Here is an 18,106-nt window from a genome sequence, read left to right as displayed (position 1 = left end):
AGTCATTCTGTACGAGAGAATAAAAGGAGGTAGTACCGCGGCGTGCAACTGGCGTCAGACAGAAATCGGTTATGAAACTTCCATTGCTCGCTCTGTGACGCGATCTTTGTCTTGCCCGCCAAGTATAAGGGTTCGATCGCAGCTGGATATTTGCGGCAAGCAAGACTATAAATATGATTGCTGTTCGGTTCATTCATAGCAACTTAAGCTTTGCTCTTAGGTACCTGCATGACCACATCCTCGGAAATCGCGATATATTCGGAAACAAACAGGAAAAATATAAAAAGGCATTGTATCAGTTTAAGCTTAGGATCCTGCCTAATCACGTCCTTGGATATGGTGACGTTTTCAAAAGATTGTAAAATATTTGTCGCAAGAAAGAATACAAATGTCATTGCTATTAGCTTCATAGTTCGTTTTGTAAGTAGGCTGTTTATGCTTTCTTTATGTAAGTTTGCTGTTTATGTTTTCTTATTGGCAACGTTACGTAGCGCTCTGTATGAAAATCACTGGCTGTGCTGTGTGCAGTCTGTGGCTAGTTTGCATTGTTGTCTGCCATTGTTGTCATGAACTGCTATAGCTGGATGCGAACAGCGCGTAGCGTTGCGCAGTTGGAGGTGAGCCGCCAGCAGTGGTGGATGTGGGGAGAGAGATGGCGGAGTTTTGATAATTTGTAATACTGATGTCAATTATGAATATTAAGGTAAATACATTGTTTGTTCTCTATTAATATCTTTCATTTGCTAACTATCCCTATCAGTAGTTAGTGCCTTCAGTAGTTTGAATCTTTTATTTAGCTGGCAGTAGTGGCGCTCGCTGTATTGCAGTAGTTCGAGTAATGAAGATTTTTGTGAGGTAAGTGATTTCTGAAAGGTATAGTTTAATGTTACTCAGGGCCATTCTTTTGCAGGGATCTTTGATAGTCAGATTGCGTTGCGCTAAATAATATTGTGTGTCAGGTTAAGCACAGTCGTGTATAAATTGTTCTAAGGGGACGTTTCAGTTTTTTAATCAGACTGAAGTCACGAAATCGAAGAAACTCATTAGTGGTAGAGCAAGCTCTTATATGTAAACAACATCGAATATTGCAGAACATACGTTACAAGATCAAGAATGTATCAGAATGTGTGACAAACGCTAAGACGAAAGAAAGAAAAAAAATACTCTCTCCGACTCCATAATTGCACGTCTCTAGCCGCACGACAATAGCGATAACATACATTTTCGACCTTTTTATCGTTCATGTTAGAATCTCGTAAGTATTTTCACAGCCGACTTGTCTGCATCTGACATTTCGTTATAACAAATCGTACCTAGAGTGAAGTGTTTGTAAAAAAATTATCAACACGCAGTTGCCTTGAAATACACCGAAGATCCAAAGAAACTGGTACACCTGCCTAATAGAAGTGTCGCAACACGACGTGGCATGGACTCCACTAATGTCTGAAGTAGTGCTGGAGGGAACTGACACCATGAATCCTGCAGGACTGTCCATAAATGCGTAAGAGTACGAGGGGTGAAGATCTCTTCTGAGCAGCACGTTGCAGATATGCTCAATAATGTCAATGTCTGCGGAGTTTGGTGGCCAGCGGAAGTGTTTAAACCCAGAAGAACGTTGCTGGAGCCACTCTGTAGCAATTCAGGACATGTGAGGTGTCTCGTTGTCCTGCTGAAATTGCCCAAGTCCGTCGGAGTGCAGAATGTACATGAATGGATGTAGGTGATCAGACAGGATGCTTACGTACGTGCAACGTGCCAGAGACGTATCTAGACGTATCAGGGGTCCCATATCACTTTAGCTGCACACGCTCCACACCATTACAGAGCCTCCACCAGCTTGAACAGTTCCCTGCTGACATGCAGGGTCAATGGATTTATGAGGGTGTCTCCATACCCGTGCACGTCCGTCCGCTCGATACAATTTGAAACGAGTCTCTTCCGTGCAGGTAACATGTTTCTAGTCATCAACAGTCCAATGTCGGTGCTGAGGGGCCCAGGCGAGGCGTAAAGCTTTGTGTCGTGCAGTCATCAAGGGTACACGAGTGAGCCTTCGGCTCCGAAATCCCATATCGTGACGTGTCGTTGAATGGCTCGCACGCTGACGCTATCAACGAGATAGCCCAGCACTGAAATCTACTGCAGTTTGTGGAAAGGTTGACCTTCTGTCACGTTGAATGACTTTTTTCGGTCATCGTTGGTCCCGTTTTTGCACGACCATTTCCGGCCTCTGCGATGTCAGAGATTTGATGTTTTAGCGGATTGCTAATATTAACGGTACACTCGTGAAACGGTCGCACAGGAAATTCGCACTTCATCGCTATCTCGGCGATGCTGTGTCCCATCACTCGTGCGCCGACTGTTCAAACTCACTTAAATCTTGATAAGCAGTAACCGATCTAACAACTACCTCAGACGCCTGATGTCGTACGAATATATAGGCGTTGCCTACTGCAGCGCCGTATTCTGCCTGCTTACATATCTCTGTATTTAAATGCGCAAGCCTATACCAGTTCTTTGGCGCTTCAGAGTAGTATACCGCCATAACACGTAAGTTACAATACGGAAACAGCGATATCCGACGAATCATCTCAAAAGTAGTGAGAGAGGGACGTCACGTGACGGATTTCCGATTTCAGCCGAACGCCAGCCGAAAGCGGTTGTGGGTTCCTCATTTTAGTCACTCTTCATTCTGTAGTTGTTTAGAAAACAAGATAGATACGTGTGCGAACTTGTAAGATAAACAATTGCCGAATTTCTTTTTGAAATCATGCCTAACGTTTGTAGGACACGTAACTGCACTGGCAATAACAAAAAAGCTACGGATATATCTTATTTCAAGGGTGTACCTATTATTATTTATTAGTGCTTTTATACATTTGTGTTAGTCACAAGCCCAGAAACAACTTCCATGTAATTAACTTTTTGTGAATACCCTAAGTTTCGTGTTTTCCTTTCACACTATGCCCTATTGTCTTAACTTCCGAAAACATCGTGGAAGGTTGTTCACTTTGCTTCACTCTGGTCGCGGTGTTATCTCTCTATGGTATTCTAACTCTTAGCTCCACTCGCTTACTCGTACGTGTTAATAAAATGAAACGCAACACTATTCTAAACCCGTTTCGTCGATGATCTTGTAGTGAAGTAGATGGAATGGCAGTACGCCATGTATTAATTGCGATATAATAACAAACAGTAATTTACTGCAGTTGTCATCTTTAAGTATTTTACAGTAAAAGCCTTACCTCTAATATCATAAAAAATATAGCACGTCGATTAATGTGCAAATTTAGTTAAAGAGGTTCCAGCTCTGTTGAGAAAGTGATATCGTAGTACGTCGTGCTTCGTAATCTTCCTTGAGCCAAGTTTACTTTTATTGTCATAGAAATTCAGACTTTATAAATGCAATTATCACTCCGGATAGGACGGACATACATTCCGTTCGCATGATGTATGTAGCAAGCAGACTATACTATGACTACAATATCAGTAACAGTTTGAATCAACTGCAGAAATACCTGAGTGTGTCAATTTGTAGGGATGTGAAATGGAATGACCACATAGGCACAGACGCAGGTAAACCAGATGTGGGTCTCCATTTGCGTGGCTGATTGAATCGTGAATTATCCAGATTTGAGCGGCATTCGGATGTGACAGTGACCGGTGTTGAACTACAAGGGAATGTGATAACAGGCCAACTCGTCGTCTAGGTTCCAATGACCACGTCTGATCACCGCAAGGCAGAATCGCTTATTGTGAATCAAGTACATCTTAACCTCTTCACATCTACCCATGCCTTTCGAGAATAAGAAATGAGCTCCCTGTAACAATGTGTGGCGGGTCATCCCGCATCAGTGGTCAGAGACTACGTTCAGCCAGACTAGGAAATTATGCAGACTGACAAAAACAAAAACAAAAGGAGCAACCAAATGGAAAAGAGGAAACGAATCGAAACTTCACCGGTTGAGAGCGCATGTAATGTTATCTCAGCCACATTTACAAATTGAGCCACATTTACAAAGAACTTAGAAGTATGAGACCACTTTTCAGTATAACGTTGCGGCTCCTCTAACATAGAAGCATCCACTGGTTCGATTAGGTAGAGTGTCATCCCCTCCTAAAGCAAGCTAGCACTCCGAAATCTTGTGAACTCGTTTATGCCCCGCCGTGCACTGTTCAGATCTCTTAGCAGCTACTCCTTACCACCTGCTATGGTTTACATCAAATCTCTCACGCTTGCTATAGCCCTTGAACGTAACCATTATCTCTTTGCGTGAGGAAACTATCCCATCACGCTGTAATATCCCGAAATCCAGCCGATGAGCACGTTCCACCAAGTGGAGGCACCCTGTTTCAGAACTGCCGGGGCACTATTGTACCGGATCTTACAAGGGAAGTACCACAGCTTAACAACTGGAACCGAATAAAAATGCATTCAAAATACGAAGATGTGTCTGTTTTATTACCGTCCATCACGGCATTTATCGGTAAAACTTTGCATTTATGTCCAGTCGATGTGTGAAGGTGAAGGAATATAAACGCTACAGGAGCACAAGTCACTGAAGAAACAATACTACGTTCGCAGACCGTAATGGCCAGTAAAGGTATATACACTGAAGGGCCAAAGAAACTGGAATAGGCATGCATATGTAAACAGGCAGAATATGGCGCTGGGGTCGGCAACACCTATATGAGACAACCAGTGTCTGGCGCAGTTGTTAGATTGCTTAATGCTGCTACAATAGCAGCTTATCAAGATTTAAGTGAGTTTGATTTAATAAATTTGTTGTAAGATCTTATGGGACCAAACTGCTGAGGTCATCGGTCCATAAGGTTACACACTACTTAATCTATCTTAAACTAACTTACGCTAAGGACAACACACACACCCATGCCCGAGGGAGGACTCGAACCTCCGACGAAGGCAGCCGCGCGGACCGTGACAAGGCGCCTCAGACCGCTCGGCTAACGCGCGCGGCTAACTGAGTTTGAACGTGGTGATATAGTCGGCGTACGAGCGATGGCATACAGCATCTCCTAGGTAGCAATGAAGTGTGAATTTTCCCGTACGACCATTACACGAGTGTATCGTGAATATCAGGAATCCGGTAAAACATCAAATCTACATCGCCGCGGCCGGAAAAATATCCTGCAAGAACGGGACCAAACGCGACTGAAGAGAATCAATCGCTCAACGTGACAGAAGTACAATCCTTCCGCAAATTGCTGCAGATTTCAATGCTGGGCCATCAACAAGTGTCAGTGTGCGAACTATTCAACGAAACACCATCGACATGGACTTTCGGGGCCGAAAGCCCACTCGTGTACCCTGATCGCACGACACAAAGCTTTACGCCTCGCCTGGGCCTGTCAACACCCACATTGGACTGTTGATGACTGGAAACATGTTGCCTGGTCGGACGAATCTCGTTTCAAACTGTATCGCGTGGATGGACATGTACAGGTATGGAGACAACCTCAGAATCCATGGGCCCTGCATGTCAGCAGGGGACCGTTCAAGCTGGTGGAGGCTCTGTAATGGTGTGGGGCATGTGCAGCTGGAGTGATATAGCACCCCTGATAGACACGACTCTGACAGGCGACACGTACGTAAGCACCCTGTCTGATCACCTGCATCCATTCATGTCCATTGTGCATTCCGACGGACTTGGGCAATTCCAGCAGGGCAATGCGACACCCCACACGTCCAGAATTGTTACAAAGTGACTCAAGGAACGCCAGAGCTGAACATTATGGAGCTCATCTGTGATGCCTTGCAACATGCTGTTCAAAGGAGATCTCCACCCCCTCGTACTCTTATGGATTTATGGACAGTCCTGCAGGATTCATGGTGGCAGTTCCCTCCAGCAATACAGGGTTATTACAAATGACTGAAGCGGTTTCACAGCTCTACAATAACTTTATTACTTGAGATATTTTCACAATGCTTTGCACACACACACAAAAACTCAAAAAGTTTTTTTAGGCATTCACAAATGTTCGATATGTGCCCCTTTAGTGATTCGGCAGACATCAAGCCGATAATCAAGTTCCTCCCACACTCGGCGCAGCATGTCCCCATCAATGAGTTCGAAAGCATCGTTGATGCGAGCTCGCAGTTCTGGCACGTTTCTTGGTAGAGGAGGTTTAAACACTGAATCTTTCACATAACCCCACAGAAAGAAATCGCACGGGGTTAAGTCGGGAGAGCGTGGAGGCCATGACATGAATTGCTGATCATGATCTCCACCACGACCGATCCATCGGTTTTCCAATCTCCTGTTTAAGAAATGCCGAACATCATGATGGAAGTGCGGTGGAGCACCATCCTGTTGAAAGATGAAGTCGGCGCTGTCGGTCTCCAGTTGTGGCATGAGCCAATTTTCCAGCATGTCCAGATACACGTATCCTGTAACGTTTTTTTCGCAGAAGAAAATGGGACCTTAAACTTTAAACCGTGAGATTGCACAAAACACGTTAACTTTTGGTGAATTGCGAATTTGCTGCACGAATGCGCGCGGATTCTCTACCGCCCAGACTCGCACATTGTGTCTGTTCACTTCACCATTAAGAAAAAATGTTGCTTCATCACTGGAAACAAGTTTCGCACTGAACGCATCCTCTTTCATGAGCTGTTGCAACCGCGCCGAAATTTCAAAGCGTTTGACTTTGTCATCGGGTGTCAGGGCTTGTAGCAATTGTAAACGGTAAGGCTTCTGCATTAGCCTTTTCCGTAAGATTTTCCAAACCGTCGGCTGTGGTACGTTTAGCTCCCTGCTTGCTTTATTCGTCGACTTCCGCGGGCTACGCGTGAAACTTGCCCGCACGCGTTCAACCGTTTCTTCGCTCACTGCAGGCCGACCCGTTGATTTCCCCTTACAGAGGCATCCAGAAGCTTTAAACTGCGCATACCATCGCCGAATGGAGTTAGCAGTTGGTGGATCTTTGTTGAACTTCGTCCTGAAGTGTCGTTGCACTGTTATGACTGACTGATGTGAGTGCATTTCAAGCACGACATACGCTTTCTCGGCTCCTATCGCCACTTTGTCTCACGGCGCTCTCGAGCGCTCTGGCGGCAGAAACCTGAAGTGCGGCTTCAGCCGAACAAAACTTTATGAGTTTTTCTACGTATCTGTAGTGTGTCGTGGCCATATGTCAATGAATGGAGCTACAGTGAATTTATGAAATCGCTTCAATCATTTGTAATAGCCCTGTACTTCAGACACTAGTCGAGTCGATGCCACGTCTTGTGGCACTTCTGCGTGATCGCTCGGGCCCTACTCGATATTAGACGGGTGTACCAATTTTACCGGATCTTTAGTGCATATACGGCGCTGATATGGCAACAACAACGACAGTTGCACCAAGTGACTCTACCAACAGTCTAAAAAGCCACTGCTGCTTTTTAAATGGGCATGATCAGTAATTGTTGACAACAATGTGCTGCAGCGATATCCACATTGTAAAAGAAGTTGCAAATGTCATCACAACACAATTCCTAAGACAGCTCTGTTTTTGAGGTATGGCCACTTCATTAATTTGCCCTATGGAAAAGCTCTTTCGTGACAGCAAATACTGTTCTGTAACCGAGAGAAAAGTCAAGGGCGGACGAATATTGAAATCATGTACTACTAGATAGTAGTGGTAGGTGTAGTCTGCCACGTAGTTGTGCTCTGCGCTACGGAATGTCTAACATCCGTTAAATAGGAAGAACAGAGATGACACCCAAGAAATAACTACAAGAAACATGATTTCAATGCAGAAACGTATGTTTTGTAGAGACAGAAACTGTTAGACCTAGGCCCATCCCGCTGGAGGTTCGAGTCCTCCCTTGGGCATGGGTGTGTGTGTTGTTCTTAGCGTACGTTAGTGTAAGTTAATTTAAGTAGTGTGTATGTCTGGGGACCGATGACCTCAGCGGTTTGGTCCCTTAGGAATTCACACACATTTCATTTGGTAGACTTCACTGTTTCACTGTTGTTGTTGTGATCTTCAAAATGGCTCTGAGCACTATGGGACTTAACATCTATGGTCATCAGTCCCTTAGAACTTAGAACTACTTAAACCTAACTAACCTAAGGACAGCACACAACACCCAGTCATCACGAGGCAGAGAAAATCACTGACCCCGCCGGGAATCGAACCCGGGAACCCGGGCGTGGGAAGTGAGAACGCTAACGCACGACCACGAGATGCGGGCTGTTGTGATCTTCAGACTGAAGACTGGTCTGATGCAGATCTCCAAGTTAATCTATCCTGTGCAGGTCTTTTCATCTCTTCGTAACTGCTGCAATTGACACCCATTCGAACCTGCTTGCAGTAACTGGGCGAGTTCTTAGTGCCTCGGTATGTGACCTATCAACCGACCACTTCTTATAGTCAAGTTGTGCCATAAACTTTTCTTTTCTGCGTAATTCGATTCAGAAAATTCAAAGCCTCAAAGACTGAAGAAAGAATTAGAAACAACTCCGAAATCTAGTCAACATAGAAACAAAGAAGGCCAAGGAAGTATACATAATGAGACAATGAAAGGAAACTGAGGAAAATACGGAGAAAGAAAACAGAAAAACAGCTCACGAATTGATTACGAAGCGATTCAAGAGACACAACCGGAAACTGGTATTTGATGGCAAAGAAATGTGAGAAAAATGGAAATGATGTATAGAAATTATACGAAGATCCAGCAGAGACGAAGAGTCATGAAAATGAAAATAGGGTAGCAAATGATCAGCTGGGATCCTCTTTAAACGAGGAGGGGAATGGAGGAGAAGAAATGCTGCCAGCCAAACTTCGGATTGAGATTTTACCACTGGTCCATAGTACCACACATCAAAAGCTTCTGTCCTCCTCATTGACATTTACATGGATACTCCGCGAGCCACCGTACGATGCGTGGCGGAGGTTTCCTGCACCCTATTAGTTCAAAAATGGCTCTGAGCACTATGGGACTTAACATCTGTGGTCATCTGTCCCCTAGAACTTAGAACTACTTAAACCTAACTAACCTAAGGACATCACACACATCAATGCCCAAGGTAGGATTCGAACCTGCGACCGTAGCAGGCACCCTATTAGTCATTTCCTTTCCTGTACCGCTCGGAAATAGTGTGACGGAAAAACGACAGTCTATATGACTCCGTATGAGCCCTAATTTCTCGTGTCTTCGTGGTCCTTACGCGAAATGTATGTTGGCGGTAGAAGGACCATTTCGCAGTCAGCTTCAAATGCTGGTTCTCTTAATTTTCTCCATAGTGTTCCTCGAAAAGAACGTCACCTTCTCTCCAGGGTTCCCTGCTTGAATTCCTGAAGCATTTCCGTGATACCTGCGTGTTGTTCGGACCTACCGGTAATGAATCTTGCTTCGATGTCTTCCTTTAATCCGACCTGCTGCAGATCCCAAACACTTGAGCAGCATTCAAGAATGGGTCGCACTAGCGTCTTATATGTGGTCTCCTTTACAGGTGAACCACACTTCCCTAAAATTCTCCCAATAAATCGAAATCAACAGTTCGCCTTCCCTATCACAATCCTCACATGCATGTTCTATTTCACATCGCTTTGCAACGTTATGCCCAGATACACTCCTGGAAATTGAAATAAGAACACCGTGAATTCATTGTCCCAGGAAGGGGAAACTTTATTCACACATTCCTGGGGTCAGATATATCACATGATCACACTGACAGAACCACAGGCACATAGACACAGGCAACAGAGCATGCACAATGTCGGCACTAGTACAGTGTATATCCACCTTTCGCAGCAATGCAGGCTGCTATTCTCCCATGGAGACGATCGTAGAGATGCTGGATGTAGTCCTGTGGAACGGCTTACCATGCCATTTCCACCTGGCGCCTCAGTTGGACCAGCGTTCGTGCTGGACGTGCAGACCGCGTGAGACGACGCTTCATCCAGTCCCAAACATGCTCAATGGGGGACAGATCCGGAGATCTTGCTGGCCAGGGTAGTTGACTTACACCTTCTAGAGCACGTTGGGTGGCACGGGATACATGCGGACGTGCATTGTCCTGTTGGAACAGCAAGTTCCCTTGCCGGTCTAGGAATGGTAGAACGATGGGTTCGATGACGGTTTGGATGTACCGTGCACTATTCAGTGTCCCCTCGACGATCACCAGTGGTGTACGGCCAGTGTAGGAGATCGCTCCCCACACCACGATGCCGGGTGTTGGCCCTGTGTGCCTCGGTCGTATGCAGTCCTGATTGTGGCGCTCACCTGCACGGCGCCAAACACGCATACGACCATCATTGGCACCAAGGCAGAAGCGACTCTCATCGCTGAAGACGACACGTCTCCATTCGTCCCTCCATTCACGCCTGTCGCGACACCACTGGAGGCGGGCTGCACAATGTTGGGGCGTGAGCGGAAGACGGCCTAACGGTGTGCGGGACCGTAGCCCAGCTTCATGGAGACGGTTGCGAATGGTCCTCGCCGATACCCCAGGAGCAACAGTGTCCCTAATTTGCTGGGAAGTGGCGGTGCGGTCCCCTACGACACTGCGTAGGATCCTACGGTCTTGGCGTGCATCCGTGCGTCGCTGCGGTCCGGTCCCAGGTCGACGGGCACGTGCACCTTCCGCCGACCACTGGCGACAACATCGATGTACTGTGGAGACCTCACGCCCCACGTGTTGAGCAGTTCGGCGGTACGTCCACCCGGCCTCCCGCATGCCCACTATACGCCCTCGCTCAAAGTCCGTCAACTGCACATACGGTTCACGTCCACGCTGTCGCGGCATGCTACCAGTGTTAAAGACTGCGATGGAGCTCCGTATGCCACGGCAAACTGGCTGACACTGACGGCGGCGGTGCACAAATGCTGCGCAGCTAGCGCCATTCGACGGCCAACACCGCGGTTCCTGGTGTGTCCGCTGTGCCGTGCGTGTGATCATTGCTTGTACAGCCCTCTCGCAGTGTCCGGAGCAAGTATGGTGGGTCTGACACACCGGTGTCAATGTGTTCTTTTTTCCATTTCCAGGAGTGTATTTCACATCGCTTTGCAACGTTACGCCCAGATATTAAACAACGTGATTGTGTCAAGCAGGACATTACTAATGTTGTATCCGAACATTTTGGATTTGTTTTCCGACTCATCCGCATTAAATTACATTTTTCTATATTTAGAGTTAGCTACCGTTCATCACATCAATTAGAATTATGCGTAGGTCATCTCGTATCCCCCTGCAGCCACTCCACTTCGACAGCTTCCCGTGCGTCACAGCATCATCAGCGAACAATCTCAGATTGCTGCCCATCCTGTATGCCAGATCATTTACGTATACAGAAAATAACAGCGGTCTTATCACATTTCCCTGGTGCAATCCTGACGTTATCCTTGCCTCTGACGATCACTCGCCGTCGAGGACAACATACTGGGTTTTTTACTTAAGTCTTCGAGTCACATATCTGGGAAACTATTCCATATGTTCGTAGCTTCGTTAATAGTCTACAGCAGGGCACCGTGTCAAATGCTTTTCGGAAATCTATAAATATGGAATCTTCCTCTTGCACTTTATTATACGAGTATGGTAACTTGAACCTTCAATAAATATGTGCTATTTTCTGCCGGCCGGGTGGCCGAGCGGTTCTAGGCGCTACAGTCTGGAACCGCGCGACCGCAACGGTCGCAGGTTCGAATCCTGTCTCGGGCATCGATGTGTGTGTGATGTCCTTAGGTTAGTTAGGTTTAAGTAGTTCTAAGTTCTAGGGGACTGATGATAGTTCTAAGTTCTAGGGGACTGATGACCTCAGATGTTAAGTCCCGTAGTGCTCAGAGCCATTTGAAGCATTTTTTGATATTTTCTAATGACCACTTTAAATGTTCTACATTATAGAAGAAATATGTGAAAATACAAAATACATTTATGCCGCCATCTGAATGGGGGCGTAGAAAAGGAACTAATTATGGAAATGATTTCTACTTACCGGAGAATAACTTGAACAGGCATTATAACGAACTACAAATTCATAGAATGCACGATTTTCTTTCCTGCGACAAAATTCATGCTCGAATTCTTCTTCGGATGACGGAGCTTCCCTAGCTCTCGTTTCTTCTGCACCATATTACTGATCAGACTGATATCGCGGTATCTACAGGGTGTTTCAAAAATGACCGGTATATTTGAAACGGCAATAAAAACTAAACGAGCAGCGATAGAAATACACCGTTTGTTGCAATATGCTTGGGACAACAGTTCATTTTCAGGCGGACAAACTTTCGAAATTACAGTAGTTACAATTTTCAACAACAGATGGCGCTGCAAGTGATGTGAAAGATATAGAAGACAACGTAGTCTGTGGGTGCGCCATTCTGTACGTCGTCTTTCTGCTGTAAGCGTGTGCTGTTCACAACGTGCAAGTGTGCTGTAGACAACATGGTTTATTCCTTAGAACAGAGTATTTTTCTGGTGTTGGAATTCCACCGCCTAGAACACAGTGTTGTTGCAACAAGACGAAGTTTTCAACGGAGGTTTAATGTAACCAAAGGACCGAAAAGCGATACAATAAAGGATCTGTTTGAAAAATTTCAACGGACTGGGAACGTGACGGGTGAACGTGCTGGAAAGGTAGGGCGACCGCGTACGGCAACCACAGAGGGCAACGCGCAGCTAGTGCAGCAGGTGATTCAACAGCGGCCTCGGGTTTCCGTTCGCCGTGTTGCAGCTGCAGTCCAAATGACGCCAACGTCCACGTATTGTCTCATGCACCAGAGTTTACACCTCTATCCATACAAAATTCAAACGCGGCAACCCCTCAGCGCCGCTACCGTTGCTGCACGAGAGACATTCGCTAATGATATAGTGCACAGGATTGATGACGGCGATATGCATGTGGGCAGCATTTGGTTTACTGACGAAGCTTATTTTTACCTGGACGGCTTCGTCAATAAACAGACCTGGCGCATATGGGGAACCGAAAAGCTCCATGTTGCAGTCCCATCGTCCCTGCATCCTCAAAAAGTACTGGTCTGGGCCGCCATTTCTTCCAAAGGAATCATTGGCCCATTTTTCAGATCCGAAACGATTACTGCATCACGCTATCTGGACATTCTTCGCGAATTTGTGGCGGTACAAACTGCCTTAGACGACACTGCGAACACCTCGTGGTTTGTGCAAGATGGTGCCCGGCCACATCGCACGGCCGACGTCTTTAATTTCCTGAATGAATATTTCGATGATCGTGTGATTGCTTTGGGCTATTCGAAACATACAGGAGGCGGCGTGGATTGGCCTCCATATTCGCCAGACATGAACCCCTGTGACTACTTTCTGTGGGGACACTTGAAAGACCAGGTGTACCGCCAGAATCCAGAAACAATTGAACAGCTGAAGCAGTACATCTCATCTGCATGTGAAGCCATTCCGCCAGACACGTTGTCAAAGGTTTCGGGTAATTTCATTCAGAGACTACGCCATATTATTGCTACGCATGGTGGATATGTGGAAAATATCGTACTGTAGAGTTTCCCAGACCGCAGCGCCATCTGTTGTTGAAAATTGTAACTACTGTAATTTCGAAAGTTTGTCTGCCTGAAAATGTACTGTTGTCCCAAGCATATTGCAACAAACGGTGTATTTCTATCGCTGCTCGTTTAGTTTTTATTGCCGTTTCAAATATACCGGTCATTTTTGAAACACCCTGTATGTGGATAGTCACTGGGACCATTCGGCCAACTCCTGTCATTTTGGTTCTCATGCTTTCAAATATATGCCCAGCAATCCGCCGAAGTAAGGCAGGAAGGGTTAAGGCTCACGGTTAGTCGACGACGCGGTTATTGGGAACAGATCACAAACTCTAACTGAAGAGGTTTGGGAAGGAACCATTTCGTTATCGTCCATAAGTGACTTAGAATGACTGCTCGAGAATCTGAACTGCCGTCCTCCCGAACGCGAATTCTGTGACTCTATTACTTCATACAGGTTTGAGCAGAAGAAGGACTTGGCGAGAGAACTGCTAAACCTGAAGTTTCAAAACGCAACGACTGGGGACGCAAATGACCAGTTACAGAGAGAGTTGTGGGTTCAGTTGAACTGTTTCAGCAAAGGAACTAACCACGTCAAGCGTACGTAGAGATGCAGAGTCTGTAGCTCTGTGCAGGCATCAGGCCACATCAGTATGGCAGCCAGGAAAGAAGGCCAATGGGCAGATTGCAAACAGTCAACGCAGCTGAGGATCATGCATTTCACAGGATCAACTCCCACATCTCCCTCTAACAACGGAGGATGTTGACTGTGATGTATACAGTTTATCTGTGTGTAGGTTTGTCATTTCCTCAATTGACATTCGAATATTTTATGCGTAAAATAACAATAATAATAATAATCCTTCCATTTCTATAACATTAAATTTTTGTATCCAACACTGATTCAGCCAAAACATCAAGAAAAATTTACGAATTGCGTATAATCTATGCTGAAAGTCTCACAATGAAAATGTTCATCGGCAAGACAATACATTGCCAGCAGCCACACGTAACGGAGCAGATGTGTCCGTAAGTATGGCGCCCACACATTACAGGGAAGCCGGAAAGCCGGCCCGTACGGCGGGGAAGCCCCAACATGCGTCAACAGCGGCGGAAGCCCCATCGACCAATCGGAGGACGCCAATTTTCTGGTAGAGCAGCGGTGAGGCTTCTCGCGGCCAGCGGCGTAACAAACATGCCGCGCCTCTTCCCGGTCGTTGTGAGGCTTCGTCTGCGCCTTGTGTTGTGCAACGCAGACACTGTCCTATCCGCCTGCTGCTAGGTTGTCAAGACGTGGTGTTTAGTACGTATACACAGATCACTCAGTAATAAATTGCACCAACCTCATTACTTGCATAGCTCATGTGGGTTCCTCATCAGTCTTTTGACCTTAGGAGATATCTACTTACAGCCACCAATGCAATGGAGCTTAAAATAAATTTGCATTCTCATTGTCAGTTCAATAGTACTGTAGATAACCCTGTGTCTCCAGTTGTGAGGTCGTGAACAGGACAATGCAGCACGACGCTGTTCAGTCAATCGGCATGGCTATGGTAATTTCGAGCTTAGACCATACGTACATTTCTTATTTTTAACAATGTCTGAAGAAACAGACGTTGGCTGTGATCTTTCAGTTGCAGTAAATTTATGAAATTTATTCGCAGTTGCAAAATCTGATCCAAACTTCCATGTGTCAATTTCCACAACCCCATCATTCACAACTTTACTTGGAGTCCCACTACAGGGTTTCTAGGACACAAATGCATTCGATGCTACTACGGGGTGTTCAAAAAGTCTCTCCGTAGTATGATTGTTAGCCGCTCGTGCCGCATGCCGCAGTGAATACACCGAAATGGAACTCAGTGTAATACAAGTTATTAATTTATTGAATATTCATTTTTACTTACAAATTGTCACATTAAATGTTGAAAGTGTCCCCCTTTTGTTGAATACACAATTTAATTCGTCTAATCATGTTTCCAAGCACAAACTGTAACATTTCTCCTGTAACAGAAGCAGTGAAAGTGAATATTGCAGTTTTCAATTCAAGGATGGATTTTGGACGGTTTTTATAGACAATTGCTTTCGCTGCACCCCAGAAGAAAAAGTCAGGTGGTGTTAGGTCAGGCGATCGTGGAGGCCAAAGTCCCTGTGAAATTATGCGATCACCAAAAACATCAGCAAGCAGTGACACAAATGCGAGCTGCATGCGCGATTGCATCAACTTGTTGAAAACAACCGTTCAGTATTTCACTTAACACAAGTTCTCCTATGAATGGGTACAGAATATCACTGCAGTATCGTTGTGCGTTTATTGTTTCGTTGAAAAATATGGGATCCACAATCCGACGTCTAGAAATTGCACTCCAAACTCCTGCTTTCACAGAATGAAGTGGTTCCTCCTGAATACACAATGGATTTGCAGTACTCCACATACTAGAATTTTGCGAGTTCATGTACCTGGATAAATGAAACCACGCCTCATCAGTGAAAAATGGTTCATTAAGAATATCCCTTGAATTTTCTTGAACGAAATTTTTGAACCATTGACAATAATGCAGTCTCTTGCCATGATCAGCATTTTTCAGTTCTTGCACGACTGTCACTTTGTATGGGAAAAGTTCTAATTTTTTCCTTACAGCTGTGTGGGCGGTTCCGACACTAACATCGATTTCCTGGGCGAGTTTTCTTACTGACTTGTTCGGACTCACGGACATTTTATAGGAAATATGGAGTAGTTTATCCTCAGACGAAACGCTACGACGACCACTTCTTGGTGCATCTGTCACTGAACCCGTACTTCGAAATTTGTTAATCAAATCTCACAGAGTATCGCGATGTGGGAGTGTTGTCTCCGGGAAAACTGAATTATATGTTTGACGAACTGAAACTGTGTATTTGCCGCTATTTACCGCCAGCTTTGAACACTTGTTCGACTAAAAACACACGTTCTTCAATCGTTAACTTTTTAACAGTGACAAAAACGAAACCAACGAACAAAGGAACTAAACTTAAACGTCCACGCCAACACGTAACGACGCACACCAACGATACTATTGACGCTGGTTGAGATAAATGGCCGGCCGGAGTGGTCGAGCGGTTAAAGGCGCTACAGTCTGGAACCGCACGACCGCTACGTCGCAGGTTCGAATCCTGCCTCGGGCATGGATGTGTGTGATGTCCTTAGGTTAGTTAGGTTTAAGTAGTTCTATGTTCTAGGGGACTTATGACCACAGCAGTTGAGTCCCATAGTGCTCAGAGCCATTTGAACCATTTTTTTGAGATAAATGAAACAGTGGAATGTTGAGAGTCCACTTGAAGGGAAGTGACCCAGTCAGGCGAACAATCATACGGCACGCGCTGCTAACAATCATGCGGCAATGTGGAGAGACTTTTTGAACACCCCGTATTACGATCGTCATTTTGCCCGTCGATGGTTGTAATACTTATTTTTAACAATGAAGATTTTTGGGTTCGTCGTGGAAGCATGCTGAAAAAATGGCTCTGAGCACTATGGGACTTAACTTCTGAGGTCATCAGTCCCCTAGAACTTAGAACTACTTAAACCTAACTAACCTAAGGACAGCACACACATCCATGCCCGAGGCAGGCTTTGAACCTGCGACCGTAGGAGCATGCTGAGATAGCCAAAGTAGTTAAGGCGACCGCTCCCGACAAGCCCTCAATCTAGATTCAAGTCCCAGTCAAGCACAAATATTCATATGTCACCATTACGTATTATCTTCAGACTCAATGCTACTGATGCCAGAAATATTCCGCAATCTCAAATAAATTTCACAAAATTAGTACAGCTGCAAGATCGTCACCAATCTCTGCCTCTTCAGACGTTGTTAAAAATAAGTACTACAAGTATCGACAGGCAAAATGACTATCGTAACACTAGTGTTGAATACGTCTGTCTCCTTGAAGCGTTGTTGTGGGACTGCAAGCAAAGTTGCGAGCAGTGAAGTCGTAGGCAGTATAACATACGGAAGTTTGGTTCAGTCCTGAAAGTGTGCTCGGATAGGCGAAGTGGTTAAGCCGACTGCTTGTGACAAGCGGGAAACCCGGATTCGAGTCTCGCTCCGGAAAATTTTCATATGTCACCAATAGGTAGTATCTTCATACTCAATGCTGCTAATGTCAGAAGTGCTAATAAATTTCGTATGTGCCTTGCCACTTCACAGTAAGAAGGTTTGCCAGCAATGGTAGTTGCCAGCCGAATTTCTGAACAACACAGCGACGTCATTCGAACATTCTGCGTCTATCGTGAGATACATAAGACTACTTAAGAACTCTACAACATATCATTGGATGCAATTATGTTTTTCATTTCTTCAAAAATAAGAGAACACGGATTAGTTCCAGCTTCTGATAACTGTCTTGTATCAGCCTCAGTAGAGCTAGGACGCGAGCGCCACTGCTCTGCTATTATTCGGGTTATTTCTCTCGTACAGCAGTACATAGTAACAATTTGACTTGTATAACGCGCTCAGCGGCGTTGCGACTGATGTATTTTGACGTTACGAAGAAACTTTCATTTAATATATACACTCCTGGAAATTGAAATAAGAACACCGTGAATTCATTGTCCCAGGAAGGGGAAACTTTATTGACACATTCCTGGGG

This window comes from Schistocerca cancellata, chromosome 7 (genome assembly GCF_023864275.1).
Source record: "Schistocerca cancellata isolate TAMUIC-IGC-003103 chromosome 7, iqSchCanc2.1, whole genome shotgun sequence".
NCBI classification, from domain to species: Eukaryota; Metazoa; Arthropoda; class Insecta; order Orthoptera; family Acrididae; genus Schistocerca; species Schistocerca cancellata.
The sequence above is the reverse complement of the archived record's forward strand: the minus strand, read 5'-3'. Positions refer to the sequence as shown.